We start from the raw sequence: 15468 nt of genomic DNA, 5'->3' as shown, positions 1-15468 counted from the left end.
CGCCGCAGTGTTCACAAAAGCAACAAACGCAACAACAACAACCGGCAGCATCAACAGCAGCCATCATGCCCATCATTGACGTGCTCACACACAAAACAAACCGCAGTTATCGCTTATCACAATCAGTGATAATTTTAACAGTAATCAACCTGTCCAGACGAAATGTGTTACCTGAGAGACTGCGACTGAGGCTGCGACTGCGACTGCGACAGCGCCACAACGATGGCCATAGACAGCAGCAGCAGCAACAACAACAACAACAACGAATAAAGGACAGGTTCATGCGGCTCCCTTCTTCATTCAGTCAATTCTTGGCGGCATTTCATTGTGTATAATTTTCAAGGGAAATTGTTTAAATTTCGTTTTAATTTAATGACGATGCCGCCGCTTCTGCAGCAAATTGAAACTGAGCGCCAGCAGTTGTGCAAAAAAGTGAACAGCACCGGCAATACAAAAACTAAATAAATATTATATGAAAAATGTTGCGTTTAACACAGGCACGCAACACACATATTAACAAAAGCAGGTAAAAAGATCTACTTAGTTTACTTCGGCTTCTCGCAAGCTATATACCCTTTACTGTCTTCAACGAAAGAAATTCAAAAACTAATTACTTTATTATAAATTTTCGAGCTGAAAAGCTCGTTTTCGGTTACTTTACTTTTTAAAGTTGCTTTAAGTTTTTTAAATTAATTGTCAACAGCAATTTTAGCTTAGCCTTTTCCAGAATCTTCGCTTTCATCCTAATAACAATTTAGTATCCCTACGTTATCCCTATCCCTTCAACGAAAGAAATGCTGTTACTTGCTCCACACCTCGAACGAAAATTCAGAAACGTATTATTTTATTAATAATTTAAGAGCTGAAAAGCTTGCTTTTAACGAAAGTTGCTTTAAGTTTTTTTAATTAATTGTCAAAAGCAATTTCAGCTTAGCCTTTTCCACAATCTTCGCTTTCATCCTAATAACAATTTTGTATCCCTATTTTAGATCATTTCATATTAAGGTCGTAATATGTTTCGATGTTTGTTAAATTAAATGAATTTCAGGGTAGATGCATCATCATCAAAATAATAGAAACAATCGAAAATTATGAACTCCCCTGAAGTTGACTTGGGTTCGCTCTTTTAAGCTTCCTTTAACAATTTCATGAAAGGCATAGAGTATATAAGTAAAGATTTTACCCAAACCTGCCCTCACTTGTGTAGATTAAAGAGAGTTTTCTGCAAACTTTAGATCCAAACACAATATGCCTCTACAGTTAAGGTACAGGGTGTTGCAAAATTATCAAAAGCTGCCGCAAATGTCTTCGTTTGATCTTCTTCAGTTGTGCCCAAGTGTAGAGCTTGTTCTTGTTGTTGTTAAAGTTGTCTGATTTTTTACCTGACAATGTGTGTGTTGTTGTTGTTGCTGCTGCTGTTGGTGAACTTGTTAACAAGACAAAAAGCAACGCGTTTTTAATATTTGCTGTTTTAGTTTCGTATTTTGCGATACCCTTCGCTCTTTATTTATGGTCTTAGATTTGGGTTGCTCGCAGCTTTTAGTTGCTGATTTTGTTTTTTAATCGCAAGGCGTTTTATGTATATTAATTTTTATTGTCTTTGGCAATCTGCTCGCACTGTCAGCCACAACTATGGGAACATTTCCTGAACGTGCATACACATCGAGTCAGTTGCCCCAGTCTTTTGCTTTTTTAAATACGCTTAAACAAAGTTTGGCGAGCTCGTAACATAATAGATGACACGAATATAGCTACTGCCGGCCACGCCCACAACATTTGTAAGGTGCCTCGGCCTTTTAATTACCCACCATGCGCTCAACTGAATTATATTTCCTGTTCTCTCCGTGTCTCCCTTTATCGAACAAAATATATATTAAAACCTTTGCCTTACCTTTTTCAAATGCCAGACCAAATTTCTAAGCAGTTTCTATTTGATTTAAGCCGCACGGCCACAACAGCAACAACAACAATAGCCACGCCTGCTCACCCGACCTTTGTGGAGCGTAAAATGTAGCAACTTTATTGGCGCGACGGGCGTGCATATTAAATTAATAATAAAAAAAAAAACAAAGATCAAGCACACAGCTTCCTAACAAAGCCAAAGTAGACGGCGCACATTTTGATTCCAGGAAAGTGGCCAAAGCACAAAAACTGTTTCAAAGCTAGGTCCACTCTGGGAGTGTGTGTGGCGTTCCCACTCAAAAAAAAAAAAATAATAAAATAAAGCAATTCAATATCTAACAGCGATATGTGTGTTCATTTGAAATCAGGCAATGGTCGTTTGCAATATATTTTGCTGTTTTCGCTACCAAAAAGCGACCAATGGTTCGGTACAACTTCCCTCTCTGCTCAACTATAAGGAGTTGGTATATCAAGGAAAGGGAAATCATATTTTACATTAAATTCAAAAGTGGTATACAATAAATAGTAATAATATTAATAGGTCTTAAAGAATTAATTAGTTTTGATAATATTTTTGTCTTAGTTTCCTTGAACTTCCCTCTCTGCTCAACTAAAAAGAAGGAGTGGATATATCATATATAAGGCAATCATATTTTAAATTCAATTCATTTTTAAAGTGGCATGCAATAAATAATAATAATATTAATAAAATTAATTTGTTTTGATAACATTTTACTTTTAGTTTCCTTAAAGTTTCAAACATAATTTATATCACCATTTCGATTAAATAATAATAATAATATTTAAGAAGCCTCTCTCCAGCTTTGGAAACCATTACACGATTCTCTACAATTTGCAATTTTTCCCCAAAAAACGTTGATCTCTCTTCATTTAGGAGAATTGACAACTAATTTTTTCGCCGAGTGTAAGCATATTTAACATCAAGTATGTGTGTTTGTGATGTGTGATTTCTAGGGGCCCATGCAAATTTGCTCCAAACAATATTATTTTGTCAGCTTTTTATTGGCCTACATGGGTCATAAAGCTACTCAAGTAGTATTTTTGCGATAAAATACAGCAGAACAGAGCAGACGATAGCAGTTACAGCAACACCAACAACAACTACAACAACATGAGCCCTGGCAGTCAGACGCATGGGATAAAAGCTGGACAAGCTGGCCAAGATAGCCGAGCTGGCTGGACTGAAGGAAGAAAACAGGCGACAAACCAACAAGCTGGAGCACTTTAGCAGCCACACCAAAACGTAGCAGCACAACGATAGTAAAATAACTTGTAACACGGCCAAGAGACCAACAACTAGGGCCTGGCATTGGACGGACCATCGGACCAGCATTGGTCTTGTCTTTCAGCTGCGGCGGTGGGTGGTGTGCAGAAAATCTTGTACGGATAATTGGCGGCAATGCAGCTGCCGTTGTCGTCGTCGTCGTCGTCGTTGCCATTCTGTCTGGAGCTGATGCTGGAGCTAGAGCTGGAGCTAATGTTGGAGCCGCCGAGTGCGATGCCATTTGACCATAAACGTATAGAAATTTGTTAAACTGCAATGGCGGCATCGCTCAACTGTTTGCAACTGTTGTGCGACCTCAGCCATGACTTCTCGTTCTCGTCAAGTGCAAAAGAAAATAGGCGCGCTCAATTCGTTTGAAGCCCAGCAATGGCAACAACAACAATAGCAATAGCAATGGCAACAACATTTGTTTAATGCACAATTGCTATGCACAATTTCTGTTGCTGTAATGGAACAAGTGACTGTGGAAATCAATGCAAGAGAAATGCGGCCGCACACACAGTTCAAGGGGGCAACAAGAGCAGGCACTGGCACAGGCACAGGCCATCTAACTTTTTCCAAGAAGTTGCTGCTGCTGCCGCTGCTGCTTCTACATCAAACAAAAAGCATTTGCTATCATTATTTATTAGCCAATCAGCAAGGCAGGCAGTGGGGCCAACAACAGCAACAACAACAACAACAACGACATTAACAAACTCTGCGTCTATGCGCACTAATAAACCGCCCCCAAAAGATGCGCCAGCAAGTGCTATCAACGCAGCAAAAACAAAAAGCAGCAGCTACGACTATCCGCGTACTACTTGTAGTTAAAGCTAAAGTAGCAGCCGCAGAAAAAAGCAGCAGCGGCAACATTTTACAACGAAAAGCGATAAAGTTACGATTTATTAGCGACCTGAGCTTAAAATCAATTATGCCGGAATGTGGAACGTTATGGCGGCGCGTACATGGCTGAACACCCAGGCAGAGGCCAGACAGGGAGCACCAGCAGTGGCAGCGAGGGTGGTGATGGCGGTGGCAGTGGCGGTGGCAAGGCGGCAAGGTGGCAGCAGGAGACGCAGGTTAGCCAAATGAACAACAGAGACAGATCAGAGCAGGGAACAGAGTGACCGACATTTTCAGACAACAAATTGTCTACTTAAATATAGTAGTTCTATAGATTAGAATGTTCAAAAAGTGAAATTCAAAACAAAATCCCGAAAAATAACAATAATAGCACAAATTTATAAAAAGAATAAATATTACAAATCATATAAGTTCAGCAATTTTGTAATAAATTTTAGAAAGAAACATGTTTTTAAATAATAACGAATTTGTTACAAAATATTTTTAAAAATGAACTGAAAAAATAACGAAACTAATATCACAATAAACATATTGATTCAATATAATAAAATACTACGAAATAATTGTAGTAATTGTATAAAACAGTTACTAAATCAAAGCACACAACAGCAATAATTATCATAAGGTATCAGTACACCCATATGATAACAACATTTAAACTAAGAGAATGGTTTATTTAGAGTTAAACTGTTTTTAATACAACAAACTATTTATGTTCCGATACCTCGGCTTCTAATCATTTTTAGAAAAGTTTTGTTGACTTAAGGATCTTCCTTGTACTGTTCTTGTATACAAAGAAGATAATACAACATATAATGAATCGAATTCCCAATGAATTATTCCCGTCAAATTGTAGAAAGGATTGATTCGTTTTTTTCTTCTCAATTGACTTCTCCAAAGACTTTCTTCGGTTTCCGCTTGCTTCCATTCGGCAATTTGACGATTGATTTCAGGATTGTATTGAAAATCATTTTATAACCAATATTGTATAAAACGTTTTGTTTCTTTTTGGTGAATTCTTTATGCTGTCTTTCTATGGATGAATTCTAAGCCTTTTTTAGCTATTGTCGACCCGATATCTCGGCTTCTATCCATTTGATTGACTCAAACTTTTGATGGAAAAGCACCAATAGAAAGGTATTACTAAAAAAAGTTTTGTTTACTTTAGGATCTGCCTTGTACTGTTCTTGTATACAAATCGAACAAAGATTCAAAGGGTAACATTTAAAGATTGAAAGGCCTAATGTCTTTTAATACTATATGCTTGATATGTATAGTACATTTATAATGTAGATATTTCATTTAGTATACATATAAAAAAAAAAAGTTATTTTGATTTTTAAAGCTTATGAAATAATAATTATTGAAATATTAAAATATTTAAATGAATTATAATATAGAGAAAACATTAAGTACGCTCAATCCAATTGAAGTAGAAATATAATTTGTGAACAAAATGAATATTCAACCATTAGGAAATAGAGTAATAATTAATTGAGAATCTTTGAGATGGTCACCCTAGCGAGCAGGCTGCAACAGGCTGTTGGGGGCGTCTGTGTCGACGACAGCAGGAGCGTTCAGGCAGGCCGTGTCAAGGAAGCGCGAGATTATGCAACGCGCCGCCTGCAAACACTTTACCCAGCAACGACAACAACAACAACAACAATATGCACAACAAAATGGAGTTGGAGTTTAGAAAAAAGGTAGCCTAACCCAGGTCTAACCTCTACTTAGCCTGCCGCGGTCGGCACGTTGTCGTCGTCGTCGCCGTTGTTGTCGTCGTCCAGTCTCCTTGCTGCCTTGTCTATGGATGATAAATTAAAAGCCTAACTTGACAATCACTTAAGCATAGTTTGTAAGGCGTCCTCATAGATTTAAGTCGCTGCTGCTGCTGCTGCTGCCGTGCGGTGTTCTTGTTGTTGTTTCACTACTTGTTGTAGCTGTTGTTGTCGGCCAGGCAACGAGCGACGACGTGAACACGTTCCTATTAGTGGCGAAAGATCAGCGAAAAATAGAACGGCGGTTCATTAAAATGAGAATCGCCGGCTAAGGCTAAGCGAAGGAGTCAACGGCAGTTGCCAACCGGACATCCAGCCAGCCAGCCAGCCAACCAGCCAGCAACAGCAGCCGCTGAGTTTAAGAATAATGATAGCGGTATTCTTGAGCTATTGTAAAGGCAAAGAGGAGCTCTCGGAGTTTGCTGCTACTACCCGCCTCATGGATGGACCGTGTTCACTTTCGCGCCTAAGAGCCAACGCCAAAGTCAAGACACACTTTGAAAAATAAATTATGCAAAAACTAAAAATTTAAGTCTATTTACAACAGCAGAAGAATTAAACAAATCTGAAAATCTTTCTAGGTCAAGCTAAAGGTCCATTGCTCAGAAAAATGAGCTTTTCACAGCCCTTGACGGACTGAATATTGAACCGCAAAGAACCTGGAGATACGCTCTGATTCTTTAATATTTTAAATAGCTATTTATAAGCATTGGGTATAGAACAGAGCTATATTTTATTTGTTTATTTATATCTTTTGTTTGATAGGTGACTGGAAATATAGGTAGCCTGATGGATAAAATAAAATTCTCCCTCACTTTTTTTTTGCTTAAAATCGTTTTCAAGTTACAAACAAGCTTACTGTTATTAACAGTATATAAGTTTTCTTTTACATGGATGCCAATTAATATAATTTTATTAATAATTATAATATAAAATAAAAATGTGAACTTCACAAACTTTGTAAAATTATTTCAATTAAAATTTCCACTGGAAACTGAAAAAAATCTTCAGTAAGTTAAAACGTTTTAGTTTAGTTTGCATCTTATAATTTTGAATATAGATCAATATATTTCAAGCAAAATAATACAGGAGCTTTGATAATATATTTTAAAAATAAATGGTAGCATCGACTTTTTTTAAAGAAATGTTAAACAACAATTTTTTTACTGTTGATAGAAGTTCTCTGGTAAAAGAAAAGTTAATAAGTTGTACTTCCTACAAAATTTGCAAATCACAATTCTCTTTGATAAAAAAAATGAATAAATCAGATTGAATAAAACAAGGTTTATTTTAAATTATTTAACAAAAAAATGTAAATAAAATTGAATAAAGAAAAGTTTGCTTTAAATTAAAGATTTTCCAATAATTTCATTATTGATATATATTGATGATAATAATGATGAAAGGAAAGCTTAAACATTTTTTTAAAAATAAATTGATTCCATCACATTATCTCTTTGAAATAGGAAAAGTGCAAATTTTGCCAGAGTGTAGACAGGCTCCACTTTGAGGTTAAACTACATGGTTGGCTTTGGGGGTTAGGCAAAGTTGCAAGTTGCAAGTTGCGAGCGCGCTCTTTAAACTGTGAACATACAAATTCACTCAGCATTGATAGTGGCGGCAATAGCAACAACAACTGCAACAACACAGCAACAAACCGTGGTCGGCAAATGTTTGCCAAGTGTTGTATGTGGCTGGGGTTGTTGTTGTTGTTGTTGCAGTTGTTGTTACTATTCTTGTCGTTTGGGGGCGTTTGGTCATTAGCTCGCCGCTTGTTGCGGGCGTAGTCGGTCGGTGTCGGTGTCGGAGTCGGAGCCTAACAACTTGAACGCATATTTTGTAGCAAGTCAAAGTTCAGGCTGGCAAACCCAAACACCTACTTAAAAAAGTAAAAACTCAGATCAGCGACAAAGACAAAGATAGAGGGAGAGAGAGAGATATATAGATATAGAGGAGCGCTGCTTTGCCACTTGTCGCTGCATGTCTGGTGGCTTGTCATTGTTGCCGCCATCGTGGACGTTGACATCGCCATCGCCATCGTCTGACATTTGCCTATAAACTCAGGCAAATGCATTTGTAAGCACTCGGCGTTGGCCAAACAGCCAGTCGGCCAGTCGGCCAGTCCGCCCCACTGCTTGCCACATTTTTCAAGTGTCAAACGAGCAAATTGCATACCATGTTCCTGTTTCGATACCGAAAGTCTATTTACATGTTCTTGTGGGCGTACTTAAGATAGTTGAAATTCTTTTGCGACAATTGTGGACGCTGGCCACCATACGCCTCGTCCACTACTCCACTACTATGGCGGCTACTGCTCCTCATTGGTTTGCAATTTGCTTACCGTTTGCTTGTTGGCTGCGTGGAATTTGAGAAAATTGTCGCCATGATTTAAAATTCCACGCAGTTGTTGCTGTTGTTGTTTTACGTGTAGTTGCACGTATTGTTGGCTCGACTCCAGTGGTATTCACGTACTGCCATCAGTTGCGCAATCTTTAAATTTGCTCGAAAGTTTCATCAAAATAGTTTGCTCTTCAGCCTTAAAATCTGTACTCCTTATCTCAAGAAATGTGCGAAACAAAGAAATTCCTCAGCTAGTCAATAAACTACTTTAAAGAAAGACTCAGATATTTAATGAAAATATATTGATTATTCTCTATGTCACAGATTCTTACTGGGAACTGAAGGGGAAATCTTAAGATCTGCCATCAGCTGCGCAATCTTTAAATTTGCTCGAAAGTTTCATCAAAATAGTTTGCTCTTCAGCCTTAAAATCAATACACTTCATCTGAAGAAATGTGCGAAACAAACGCGCTTTAAAATTCCAGAGCTGGTTATCAATAAACTGCGTTATATCAAGACTCAAAGATTTAATTAAAATATAATGATTATTGAGATTTTTTTAATTTATGTATTATTTTAACAAAAAACTATGTGTTGCATTTCTGCATTAAGGTTGTTAAATAGGTAAAAAAAATGTCACATATTTAATTGAAATAACATTTTTGGAAATAAAAGCATAATATTTATCGCATTCAGTTTGAAAAAAGCCAGCCCAAATCAAGGGTCCCTTTATTCAAAAACTGCAGCATGAAGAGCTTGATTGATGCAAATAGTCTTCCTCTAAGGTCCATATGTTCTTGAAATTTATTTGTAAACAATCTTGGATTGCTTGAAGAAACTCATTTATCTTTTCGTTAAGCCTTTGCATTTGTTTCTTTGCTATAAAGCCTTACAACTTACATTTCATTATTTGAATAATGCCTAAGACTTTGTATTTATCTTTGTATATGCTACTATCATACTACAACTCTTTCTAATCGATAATAAGCTCATGTTTAACATCTTCAGACTTCACTTCTGAGTGCTTCTAAGCTGCCTCGGCAGCTGTTATTGTCTAAGCTGATCAACCTGTTGTTTGTTGCTTGTGGCCACGCAACTGTCGTCGTTCTGTTGCCGAAACCATAACGAAATTAGATCAGAAAAATAATTTAATAGTGTTACGGATATCAGAGGCGAAAACGAAAGAAATGGAGAGAAATTGTAAACACAAACCCCAAAAGGTTTAAGGTAAAAGTAGCCTGCTAAAGGTCGCACGCCCAATCCAACAGATGAACGCAATTAATCATGCGAGTAGAGAGCGCAGGAGTAGAGTAGAGTAGATTAGAGTAGAGTAGAGAAGAGTGCTTCAAAGCCACCGCCACACTCATAGTTCAAGCCATATGACACATAGACGAGCAACTCACCGAGCTGCGGCCAAAACATTTTTAATTTCCTACTTGTTTTGCCTAATTTTATGCAGCCCAGCATTTTATTCATTCACTCTATCGAGGATTGCATGACTTGCGGCCATGCACAGGGCCTGGGCCATATGCCAGCCAGGCGGTCGGACGGCAGGTCGTTCGGTGGATCGTTTAAATATTCCATGAGCTGCACAAATTAAAAACGCCGAGGAAGCAGCGAATGGTAAGTACGTAAGTAGCAGACAGGCTAATACAAGCCACTTGATTAATTTAGCGTGCGGCATGATTAAGTACTTTTGCGCATCTATCAAAGGTGAGCGGAACGGTAGGCAGGCAGGCAGGCAGACGGGCAGCGCACCCTCAATTGGATGAACCACAACAGCAATAACATCAAAAACAACAACAAAAAGGGAACAACAACAAGCCATGAGTCATTTTGCCGAGTGCAGTGGAAAATTGCAGCACGAAAATTGTAAATAACGAAGAACTACAAATTCCATTTCAAATTACATTTTTATGCATTTCTGTATTAGCTTTGGGCGCTTGTTAATATTTTCTACCTCCACAGCACGCCCAACCCACCCTCAGGGTGCAACCCTTTTCAGGGCAGGACGACCTGTTAGCAACTCGCTCGGCGAGGCCTAAAAAATTATAATTAATGAGGCTCGAGCTGCGCGTCAGAAGGTGAAAAGTTTACGCTGCGTTTCAATTAAGCGTAAAAATTCAGTCTGCAGCAGCAGGCAGCAGAGGGTGGACAGGGGAGCGGCTATGTCGGCGCGTGTTATACCTGCCGTGTCTAAACTGCGCCTATGTTTGCAGGCACATCCTTGCGCCAACAACAAATACATAAAACCCATAAAAAAACAATAGCAAACCAAACAACGTTTCCGCCATTGTGGAAGCAGATGTGCCGGCCTGGAACTAGTTCGCTGACTGTTGTCTCCTTTTGGATATAGGATTCCATTCAATTATATATCCAATTCGTTTCTGAAGTTTCTGTTGGAAGGTTATTGATGTAAATGGAGTTGTCTTTGACTAAAATTAGTTTAAACTATTTCATTCAACGGCATATTCCCCATGAAATAGATCACTATTAAAATGCACTTAAAATATAGAAGAAATATAAAATATATACGTTTTCTAATAAATAACTAAAATAACCTTAGACTAGTTCAACTTATTGAGATACAGACAGTCAAATAATAAGCATTGGATCGACATAACAATAGCAATGTTCCTAAATAAAAGACTCTATAAGTTAAAGACTCTTAAAAATAAATAGTTCCCAATAATAACTTTACTATAGAATAACAAATAGCTACCATTGGATCGACATAACAATAACAATGTTCCTAAATAAAAGACTCTATAAATTAAAGACTCTTAAAAGTAAATAGTTCTCAATAATAACTTTGTTATAGAATAACTAAAGGAAATCATATTTCAAGAACAGTGAAATTTAAAAGAGGACCCTTACATAGGTACCTAAGAAATAAAATATAAGTAATGGATGGGATGGTTCAAAATATGAACGAGGAGGTGTTTCTTAGTCCGTGCAATTGAAAGCTACGACTCTGGGACGCATTTTTCTCGCACCGAAAATATTATATACATACTTGTATATAACATACTTGTATATTTCTTATAGATGTTCTCTCCTAGTCACCTATGTATATCAGATCGGCAGTTTAAACTACATCTAGTTATAAACTGGTCTAACTTTATTTATTTAGAAATTCATTCTTTTGTACGCTTCTAGATAGTTAAAGCGTTAATGCTTACTACGGGTCTGGTAGTAAAATGTCGAAATAATTTGTTACTTTGTTTTTTACTGATTGATCTAAGTTTAACTAAGTTTAACCTTCAATTGTGATCCTATTCCTTGATCTAGTTCGCAAATGTTATATAAACTAACTTGAGTGTAGTGGCACATTTCTATTGGGTGTGTGGGTGTGAGTCACGTGACGCGTCGGATTTGGCTTATTTGGCTGCATTAGGCAAAGCGCGTTGCTGTTGCACGCGTCTGTCTGCCGTCTGTCCGCCCCCTCCACCAACCCCTGCTCCACCACCTATGTATTCCTGCTTATGCACTTCGACGGCGTTTCTTGTCACGCAACACGCCAAATGCCATGGCCATCCAGTCTAGTCTGGCGTCTGTTGCGTCTGATGTCTGTCTACTGTCATACATTAAAATTAATAATAAACGATTCTCGTGTAATAACAATAATTTTGAAGAAATTTAGTGGTTGTCTGCATTCGCTCCCATTGCGCATTAGCGCATGAAACAGTATTTTGTGCCTGCGCCATCGCTTTCTGGCGCTCTTTCCGGCTTTCCATTGGTCTTGGCCCGGGTGGGTGTAAATGGCAAACATTCGAACACGCAATGGCAGAAAATGGCAGGTAAGCTGCCATTGAGTTATGACGGGGGCGTTTCAATTAAATTGGGCGGCTGCACCAGCAGCGCCAGGTGGGCAGACAACTAGACGGGGATACAGACACACATGCTGGCAGGAAGCTCTGACAGACTGACACATTTGAATGAACGAAATGAAACGAAAGCGAAATGTTGAAGCTTCCTGGTGGCAAGAAAAACCTCGCAACCACTTGACGAGAGTCGAGATACATGTGTGTAGATGGGTGGTGGAATAACATTATGGGCAGGTCCATATACTAAATGGACTGAGTTAGACATTTGTTAGATGATGTAATTGGACTTGAGACTGTTTAGTGAGATGTGACGTCCTTATGTTCGAGTATTAATTTAGGCTAATACTAAAGAGTTCAACACCTACTCGTTAGATTCGATGTAAGTTATATCAACTTTTGAAGAGGAGATTGCAGGTGCATTAATAAAATCATGTGTTGCCGTGTTGGGAGGATATCAAATCCATCTTTTTAACACTTATACATAAATAAATAAGTAAATATGAAATCACTTAAATATTTAAGTTCTTCATTTATGAAGAAGTAAAACCATTTAAAAACACTTTTCTTTGTAGTTGTTATAATTTCCAGTTGAAAACAAGTTGTAAAACCATTTAATTAGTTCAGTAAGAATGCATTTTATATTAAATTCGAATTATTTTGTTTAACAATTTTCCAAATTAAACATTTTTAAGCCCATATTGTGAATAAATATGAAATCACTCACATATTTAAGCTCTATATTCATTAAGAAGTAACTCGAAACCATTAAAGGCACTTTTCGTTATTGTTCCTATAATTCTCTGTTGTAAACAAGTTTTAAAACCATTTAATTAGTTGAGTAAAAATGCATTTTATATTAAATTCAAATTATTTTGTTTTACAATTTTTCAAATTAAACATTTTTAAGCCCATATTGTAAATGAAAAATGAAAAATTTTAGTTTGTTTATTATATTCATTTGATTATGAATGTCTGCAACGATTTTGACGAATCAAGATAGAATAACATGCTGTTCCTTTTAGCATGTGTTTGTTTGATTAGAGGTGGGCTGCATGGAATAAATATATATATTTGGAACACATGTTCATACTTCTTCTATTCTGATTAATTAAAAAATTACATGGAAATTACAAAAATGTTGTTCTTCGCCTTTCTTATTTTGAACAATTGCTTGGACAACAGGACCACAACTATTGAACAGATTCAAATTTCAAAATTTTTTCCGATAGATTAAAGGCATTTTGTTGATTTCAAAGAATATATGTGTACATACAGGGCTAAGGTTACAGATACAAGTTTATTTTCTTTTAGTGCGGCTTCTTTTTTTAAAAAAATCTTGAATTGTGGTCAGTATTTCTAAGATGTAAGTCGACCTTTTATTTTATAATGACCAGCAGTTTTAAGTCATTTTTTAAATAAATATTTAAAAAATAATAATATCCTATGAGTTGATATTATTATGTTATAATAGGACATTGACAGAATCAAAGTAGTCCAAAGTTCTCATTTACCAATTATCCCTTTATTTAGATCTTGACAAAACGTTGACCAATTTTATAATGAAATTATTATAAACAATGGATGTTGGCAACAAAACGTATTATAAACACAAGTATGGCAAAAACCAAATGCTCTTATTATTATTATTGCTGCAGTGTTGCGTTACTTTGATTTATAAATGCCGTTGAAGAGACGTGGGCATATCTGAAAACACTTTTTCATCTGGAAACTTTACTTACTTACATTGCAATAGAATCGAAGAGGCTTCGATTTTTCTACAATAATGCTTGCAAGTGCAGTTATTTCACCCACTACTCGTACCTGAAATCACTTTCACTTCACGCTTCACATTTGATTGAACGCTGGCATTTGTTTCGACACGCCCAATCACAAGCTGAGCGTCGAGATAAATTTCATAAATTGCCTTCTAATTACGCCGACAAATGTAACCGATTAGGCCCGATGAAATTTCATTAGATCGCAGCTTCATTAAAAAACAATCAGCAAATGCCCCAAAGACCCATCAAATTATAATACAAATGCGACCGAGCAAATCAAAGCGACAAGGGGACGGGTAGGTCGATGGTTCGATGGTTCGATCGGTTAAGACGAAGCTCAACAAGCAGCCCAGATATCGAAAGATAACCTATCAAATGGAGAGTCTCGGAGCCAACTAAAAATCCATGAATGTCACTTTATAAAACCGTAAAAATTATACAAATTTTATGATGGCTCGTCAGCGGCGACCAAATTGATTGGAAAACAAGTTGCTCTGTCGCATGCATAATTTAGGCAAATCAGACGCCATTTAACAAGTGGCGGTTGGCCATGAAAACGACGACATGGTAGCCAAAGCGTTTCATTTGAATGAATGTCAACACCTGATTCGTCGCTGATACGATCATAGGGCCGGGCCGGCCATGCGCGGCCCCGACCCTACCGGGTCCGACTGGATCCGGCGGGGCTATGGCGACAAGTGTGGGGCCATAGACTAATTAAAAATGCTGCTATTGCTGTTCGCTTCGAAAGCGAACGACATGTTTATGTCCAATTTTATAGTCGTCTTCAAAAAAATACAAGAAGAACTTGGCAACTTTGTTGCGCCAAAAATTATATTGTCAAATGCTGAAATGGCCGCAGGATTGCGCGTGTTTATTTAACGCAAATATTGACCCTCGAATATACAAATAAACTCTTAGAATTTATGGCAAATGAGCCACAAAAAAGACACATATTCGACGATTGGCGAGGGGGCTGCAGCAGGAGCGGGTGCGGGCTGGCTTTATTTATTTTACGATCGGCCCAAAAATAAAATTTGCATGCAGGCATTTTGTTGAGCGCCGCTGTCGCACTGGAAACATGAAATTGTCATTAGGCGGCTCAACATTTGGGCAGCGAATTTCGTATTTTTAATAATTAACTTGAAATCTTTATGCACGCCATTGGGGTTTTCAAAATTAGCCAACAGGTTTCTCTAAATAACACGTTTCTTTCTTCTTCTTATTATTATATTTTTTTTTAGAATTTATGCATACTGGCAGCTAATTTGTGTAAAAAGCAAATTTACAATGCTCACACAAAATGGCCGCGTCGCCGCCACCTTTATGGCCAAAACACATGCCAATCTGACTGGGACTCTGTTTCTGTGCCTGTCTCTGACTCTGACGCTGACGCTGACTCTGACTCTGAATGGGAGCAATGCTCACACGCAATGCGATCGATGTTGACGCAATGGTTGCGCTTTTAATGAGCAGCCAGGCAGCAGGAATCGATTAAAAGAGGGCTGTATGGAATAAATATATATATATGGAACACATGTCCATACTTCTTCCATTCTGATTATTGGAATATATCCAAAATATTGTTCATTTAAGAATAAATATATATTTAGTATACATGTCCATACTTCTTCTATTCTGATAAATGGAAAAATATCATTGAAAATTCATAAATATTATTCACTTAAGAATAA

This window comes from Scaptodrosophila lebanonensis, unplaced genomic scaffold (assembly GCF_003285725.1).
Source record: "Scaptodrosophila lebanonensis strain 11010-0011.00,11010-0021.00 unplaced genomic scaffold, SlebRS2 tig00001412-arrow-pilon, whole genome shotgun sequence".
In the NCBI taxonomy this organism is placed as follows: Eukaryota; Metazoa; Arthropoda; class Insecta; order Diptera; family Drosophilidae; genus Scaptodrosophila; species Scaptodrosophila lebanonensis.
The sequence above is the reverse complement of the archived record's forward strand: the minus strand, read 5'-3'. Positions refer to the sequence as shown.